We start from the raw sequence: 8,034 nt of genomic DNA on the forward strand, positions 1-8,034 counted from the left end.
CTCCACTTGAGGGAACACTGGGGAGAGGCTCTCCAAGTGGAAATTTGGGGGATTCATAGTCTGTAATCACAGCAACTTCTCTACATAAGTGCTGTGGCTGAATCCTCCATTCTATCCTACAAACACAGAACTCGAGTCTAAGTGTCTAAAGGATGTGATAGACAAACAGAGATGGAGAAAGTGCCCCCCTAGAGAGGGAAGGAGACAGCAGTAAGAGAGGCAGAAATCATAGTCAGGATTGTACAGATCTTCTAATTCAGCCACTCTTCTAGAATCTAAAATATTCAGATAGGGTTACTCCAGGACCAATATTCTCTCCCTATTTTTTTGTTTTTTCTGTCTCTCTCTCCTTTAAAGATCTTTTGGAAATGGAAACATTTCCATTCCTTTCCTGAAGTGAAAGTGAAAGTATTAGTTGCTGAGTCAGGTCTGACTCTTTTCGACCCCATGGACAGTAGCCCGCCAGGCTCCTCTGTCCGTGGAATTCTCCAGGCAAGAATACTGAAGTGGGTAACCATTTCCTTCTCCAGAGAATCTTCCCGACCCAGAGACTGAACTTGGGTCTTTTGCATTGCAGGCAGATTCTTTACCATCTGAGCCATTCTCTTAGTTAATATTGAAAAGTTTTTTTCTGGTATCTCTAGTCTTCCTTGCGGTAGTAAAAGATACAGTGAAATAATTTAATATATATTTATGCTAGAATGTACTGGATGTTCATCTATTTGCTCTCATATCCATTTCCCAACGTTCTATTTATCTGCTCTGTTTCACAAGGAGCTACATTTTCTAGCTCCTGTTTCTCTGATTTCCAGGTAGGTTTGGCTAACAGGAGGCACTAACAGCAAGAGAGATCAGGAAGAAGGAAGAAGCCAGGGTGTTTCCTCCCTTTTTCTCTGCTTCAAGTAGCATCTTCAGCAGTAATTGCAGGCTCTGCCTCCCACTTGGAGCAGCACACTGTCCCCCAGGTAGACCTAAATCCATCCACGGCTTTTCTCAGATGGGAACATGACTTCCTCTCTGTGTCTCCCCAGTTCTAGAGATGGTAGTGACTTCCTGATGATGTTGATCTCTGGATTGACTCCCTTCTCTTATTTAACTACTTGTTTCTCCCATCACCTGTATTAAATATCCTCTGATTAAAATACCTAGAATCATTTCTGCTTCCTTCTCTGGACCTTAACTAATCAGTTCAGTTCAGTTCATTTGCTCAGTCATGTCTGACTCTGCGACCCCATGAACCGCAGCACACCAGGCCTCCCTGTCCATCACCAACTCCCAGAGTTCACCTAAACCCATGTTCACTGAGTCGGTGATGCCATCCAGTCATCTCATCTTCTGTCGTCCCCTTCTCCTCCTGCCCTCAGTCTTTCCCAGCATCAGGGTCTTTTCCAACAAGTCAGTTCTTCACACCAGGTGGCCAAAATATTGGAGTTTCAGCTTCCAAATCACTCTTACCAATGAACACCCAGGACTGATCTCCTTTAGGATGGACTGGTTGGATCTCCTTGCAGTCCAGGGGACTCTCAAGAGTCTTCTCCAACACCACAGATCAAAAGCATCAATTCTTCAACCCTCAGCTTTCTTTATAGTCCAACTTTCACATCCATACATGACCACTGGAAAAACCATAGCCTTGACTAGACGGACCTCTGTTGGCAAAGTAATGTCTTTGCTCTTTAATATGCTGTCTAGGTTGGTCATAACTTTCCTTCTAAGGAGTAGCCATCTTTTAATTTCATGACTGCAATCAACATCCACAGTGATTTTGGAGCCCAGAAAAATAAAGTCTCTCACTGTTTCCACTGTTTCCCCATCTATCTGCCATGAAGTGATGGGACTGGATGCCATGATCTTAGTTTTCTGAATGTTGAGCTTTAAACCAACTTTTTCACTCTCCTCTTTCACTTTCATCAAGAGACTCTTTAGTTCTTCTTCACTTTCTGCCATAAGGGTGGTGTCATCTGCATATCTGACGTTACTGATATTTCTCCTGGCAATCTTGATTCCAGCTTGTGCTTCTTCCAGCCCAGCGTTTCTCATTATGTACTCTGCATATAAGTTAAATAAGCAGGGTGATGATATACAGCCTTGACGTACTCCTTTTCCTATTTGGAACTAGTCTGTTCTTCCATGTCCAGTTCTAACTGTTGCTTCCTGACCTGCATGTAGGTTTCTCAAGAGGCAGGTCAAATGGTCTGGTATTCCCATCTCTTTCAGAATTTTCCAGCTTATTGTGATCCACAGAGTCAAAGGCTTTGGCATAGTCAATAAAGCAGAAATAGATGTTTTCTTGGAACTCTTGCTTTTTTGATGATCCAGCGGATGTTGGCAATTTGATCTCTGGTTCCTCTGCCTTTTCTAAAACCAGCTTGAACATCTGGAAGTTCATGGTTCACATATTGCTGAAGCCTGGCTTGGAGAATTTTGAGCATTACTTTGCTAGTGTGTGAGATGAGTGCAATTGTGTGGTAGTTTGAGCATTCTTTGGCATTGCCTTTCTTTGGGATTGGAATGAAAACTGACCTTTTCCAGTCCTGTGGCCACTGCTGAGTTTTCCAAATTTGCTGGCATATTGAGTGCAGAACTTTCACAGCATCATCTTTCAGGATTTGAAATAGCGCAACTGGAATTCCATCACCTCCACTAACTTTGTTCGTAGTGATGCTTCCTAAGACCCACTTGACTTCACATTCCAGGATGTCTGGCTCTAGGTCAGTGATCACACCATCGTGGTTATTTGGGTTATGAAGCTCTTTTTTTGTACAGTTCTGTGTATTCTTGCCACCTCTTAATATCTTCTGCTTCTGTTAGGTCCCTACCATTTCTGTCCTTTATTGAGCCTATCTTTGCATGAAATGGTCCCTTGGTATCTCTAATTATCTTGAAGAGACCTCTAGTCTTTCCCATTCTATTGTTTTCCTCTATTTCTTTGCAATGATCACTGAGGAAGGCTTTCTTATCTCTCCTTACTTTCTTTGGAACTCTGCATTCAGATGTTTATATCTTTCCTCTTCTCCTTTGCTTTTCGCTTCTCTTCTTTTCACAGCTATTTGTAAGGCCTCCCCAGACAGCCATTTTGCTTTTTTGCATCTCTTTGTCTTTTGGGGATGGTCTTGATTCCTGTCTCCTGTACAATGTCACGAACCTCCGTCCATAGTTCATCAGGCACTCTGTCTGTCAGATCTAGTCCCTTAAATCTATTTCTCACTTCCACTGTATAGTCATAAGGGATTTTATTTAGGTCATACCTGAATGGTGTAGTGGTTTTCCTTACTTTCTTCAATTTCAGTCTGAATTTGGTAATAAGGAGTTCATGATCTGAGCCACAGTCAGCTCCTGGTCTTGTTTTTGCTGACTGTATAGAGCTTCTCCATCTTTGGCTGCAAAGAATATAATCAATCGGATTTCAGTGTTGACCATCTGGTGATGTCCATGTGTAGAGTCTTCTCTTGTGTTGTTGGAAGAGGGTGTTTGCCATGACCAGTGCATTTTCTTGGCAAAACTCTATTAGCCTTTGCCCTGCTTCATTCTTTACTCCAAGGCACAGGAAAAACATAGAGGTAAGAAGCATGAGTGCTAAAATCAGGCAGATGTGGGTGTGTGTTGTGGCTCTGACCCTTCTAGCTGAGTTCTCTAGACAAACAACTTCTGTGAGGCTCAGTTTCCTCTTTTGTAAAATGGTATTAATAATAACAACAACAACAACATTATCTACCTCCTACTGGTATTTGAGGATTAAACACTATCATGCAGCCGTTCCTCAGTTTCTAGGTTTCTCAAAATTGTAAAATTTCCAAAAATAAGAGTAGAATTTTCAAGAAACTGAAATAGGATGGCAAAGTCTTTATTTGGTTAAAGTAAGGACATTTAAAAAAAACAATCATTATCACCATGTGATTCAGAGGGAATCATTTGAAAACATGACATGAATATAATCTTAGGCTAAAGAGCAGTCTGCTAAATGTAATCAAATAATCTTTATGGTAAACTCATCACATCATCTCAGTGGATCCGTTTCATCTTTTTGGTTTCTCTATGGCGGAAAACACTGGCGCAGTCCAGCACAGTCAGCTCCTCAGTTCTTGTTGATACTTTCGTTGTCACTACTTCTATTCTTATTATTCGGAATGACAGTACTTATTAAGGATATGTTATTCAAGGCACAGTTCTCTCCATTGGCTTTGTCACACCCTTTTCCATGTACACTCTGACTCATGGCCCCAAGTATTCTGAACAAGTGACCACCTCCTCCCCTAATTTTACTCTGACTTAGCATTTCAGGGGGAAAGTAATGTTTGAGCCAAAAAAAAAAAAAAAATCCTTATACTACAAAAGCAAATGTAAAAGTTCAAGTCTAGCATTTTCTTGCTGTGTCACTTTAATCCTTTCTTGTCATTTTAATCCTTTGTCTTTCCTCTCCCTAGCCCAGCCCATCCCAGTCAGCACAGCTACAAATTTTCCATATAATGATTTTTAACTATTATATGATATTTTCAGGCCCTTCCTAAATAATACCAAAACATTTAATATAAGTAATTCAAAGAAACAATGCAAATAAGTCAGTTACTTGTCATCATGCAAAATCTCCATTGGCTTTGTATTTTTCAATAATTTCTCAACCAGTTTTACTGGCTTTTTCAGCACATACCTTCAATTATTCTGCCTTTTAGTTTTAGTCATATTTGTTCCAATCCATATTCTTCTAAGTCATCACGATTATTCTTAGCAATTGCTATTAAATGATGTTTGATGGTCTGGTCTCTTCTCAGTTTTTTTCAGTTTTCCATAATATCAAATAATAGAAATATCCCTCATGAGGCAAACACATCCCTGAAAGAGAAGAGAATATATTTTTAAGTTCTTCTTAAGTTGTAAGAATTTACTTTTTATCTTTCATTGTGTGTGTAACATTATTCCGAATCCTCTTTGGGGTTACTCCTGCAGGACCCAAGGGGTGTATCAGTCACTGGAAAAGCAACTTGAGAATCTCTGGGATTGATTTTTGAAAATGCAGTATCCACAGAAACAGACCTCAGATGCTATCCCAGCAAATGCTGGCAACCCTACACTTCTGTGGAAGATGCCTTCTGTGGGTTTGCCCAACGGCTGTCTGTGGAGACCATCACTCTTTTAAACACAGCACATTCTATGCTGTATCCTTGTATGACCATTGCAAGAATTCTGAGTGTAGAGTTGTATTTCCCAGAAAGAGTACATAGCAAGCTAAAAGCAGCTGGATAAGATAAGGAAAATCAGTCAGTGAAAGGTTTGCTTAGAGGCTCTGGGGCATGTTTAAGCCCTCCAGGGTTTATTTGTATAGTGTTAATAAGCCAATTCTAAAAGTCAAACAGATAAAACTCTAAAACTCATAAGTAAACTCTTGCACTGAAGTACCACATATCCCTGGATCAGTACACTGCTTTTCACCTAAGAAGTCAATGAATGTGGGAACCAGATGTGGGTGGCCATCAACAGGACAGTTTCATGTGCATTTGGTCAGGCTATTGCCTCTGAAAACTTGGTCTCTGTCCCATGAGCTGAGGGAGGAAGGAAGACTAAGCTTTTTGAAGAAGCACCCCAGATAAACCCACGTGGAGCCATTCTTCCAGTAGTTTTAATGACTTGCAAACAACCACTCACACTTTCTCACTGGGCCCCCTGGGGACCCATGCTACATAGTTTAGAGACAGGCAAACAGGATTAAGGGTAAGGTCTGTGAACCATGGAACACAATTTTCCTCTCCGTGAAATGAACTGGCCCTTCTGGGGATCAAACCTATGACCTTGTGCTCATTAGCACTCTACTACAACCATGCCCAAAACAAATACAAGTTTGAAGCCAGAGGAACTTCAAACCACACTTAAGAATGTAATCAACAGAGCCACAGGGAAACACATAAAGTAAACACTTTGTATATAGGCAAAAAGAACAGACGTTTTGGAAAGTGCCTACATTTTCTGAATCCCTTAGTCATCTGATGGCTTACTGGAAATTTCCACTTGGATATCTTCCATCATTTTGACTTCAACCATTTTCCTCCCTCAGCCCCCACCCCTGAAAGGAATTTACCATTTGGAACTTTCAGTTTATGGCACCATCACTCAGTCAACCAAGTTCAGAAACTTGGAGCTGTCCTTAGCAACACATTTGATCATCCAATGCATATTTAGTCCAAAACAAAATTCATTAAGGCCTTTATTTAAACATCTCTCATATCTCTTCTCCTGCCTATCCCCAGAAGCATCACCACAATCCAAACCTCATCACCTTCTGGATATTATGATAACTGCCTACCAGCTGTTGCTTCCCTGATCCATTTTATATACCATTTGTAAAATTCTGCTTTGTACGCCTTCTCAGAAACTTCAGTGGCTACTGTTCCAACTTGATATCTTATATTTTCCCAAAATCTATTACAACTAAACTATTTCTATTCATCCCCATCTTTGCATATGCCCCTCTTTTCTAAGTATCCAAAGGCTAGCCACCATTAAAGACACAGTGCATATTTCACTTCTGGCTTTCTAGGCTACTTGAAACCCTATAGATCTATCTCTTTTGAACTCTTGGATCCTACATTAGCAGTACTATTCATTAGGACTTTAATTCTCTAATAATCTATCATGATGTTATTTCTTCTTCTATGGAACACTTGTCTATCAATCATATTGTAAATCTCTGAAAGCAGAGATTTGGCTTTTAACCCACAGGTATTTACTGAGCCTTAATGTATGAGCAATACTATCTTGGGAATATAATAATGAACAAAAGAGACTTACACTATAAGAGGAAGATGGACAGTAGACAAATATATGAAAAAGATACTTTCAAATAGTAGAGAAAACTAGAGAGCAATTCAAGAAAACATGGATTGAATCAGTATTACTAATTCATCTATTTTCTGGGGCCAAGCAATTCAATGGAGAAGTCGAATTCTTACAAAACAAATTACTATCCCCTTTTGCTTTGGGTTCACTTTTCCTCTAGCATTCTCTCCCTTAACAAAGTCCATCCTGTCATCTGGTTTTCTCCACCATGAAGATGATGCTAGACTGATCTCTTTTCTGGAAATCAGTCATTATAATCCACTGCCTGACAATCACCTCCACCTAGAACTGTCCAGTACAGCAGCCACTGGAGAGCAGGTTGAAATTGGGATATGCTGTAGGTATAAAATATGTACTAGACTTCAAAGAGCATGAAAATATACTAGTATTTTTGGCATTTTTATATTAACTAAGTATTGGCACAATAATATTTTGGCATTAAGTAAAATATGTTATCAGAATTAGTTTCATCTGTTTCTCTTTACTTTTTTAAATGTGACTGCTAGAAAATGTTTTAATGACACATGGCTTACATTTGTGTCTTTCATCATATTTCTATCAGACAGTGCTTACCCAGAAGATCTATGAAACATTCAAAAGATATTGAGCACTTACTGTATACTAGGCATGATTCTATTTGATACCTAACTTCTAGTATTGCTAGTACTTCAGTTCAAACTAAAGGTGTCTTTTCCTTTCCCCAAGGTACTCTGTATGTTGGCTTTCCTGTGTATTATATGTGTTTTGTATCACAGGCTCATGGACTGTAGCCTGTCAGGCTCCTCTGCTCTTGGAATTTTCCAGGCAAGGAGAATACTGGAGTGGGTCGCCATTTCCTTCTCCAGGGGATCTTGCCTACCCAGAGATTGAACTCTCATTTCTTGCACCTTCTGCAGTGGCAGGTGGATTTTTTACCACTAGTGCCACCTGGGAAGCTGATATGTTGGCCTTCCTACCTTTGTTAATGATTCTGTCCCAACTTTTCCAAGTTAGGAAGTCAGGTATCTTTATCCTTTTTTTCACAGCTCATCATTTGCCAAATCTTGTCATGTTTCCTCTTTAGCACAGTCTCTATTTCCTCCCTCCCTTCTGTTCTCATACCACTGTTGTTGATGCCTCTCAAAGAATAATTTAGTAAAATTTCTGCTCCTGTTGGGCTTCCCTTGTGGCTCAGAAGTAAAGAATCTGCCTGCAATGCAGGAGATG

The sequence above is a fragment of the Bos indicus x Bos taurus genome, chromosome 5 (assembly GCF_003369695.1).
Source record: "Bos indicus x Bos taurus breed Angus x Brahman F1 hybrid chromosome 5, Bos_hybrid_MaternalHap_v2.0, whole genome shotgun sequence".
In the NCBI taxonomy this organism is placed as follows: domain Eukaryota; kingdom Metazoa; phylum Chordata; class Mammalia; order Artiodactyla; family Bovidae; genus Bos; species Bos indicus x Bos taurus.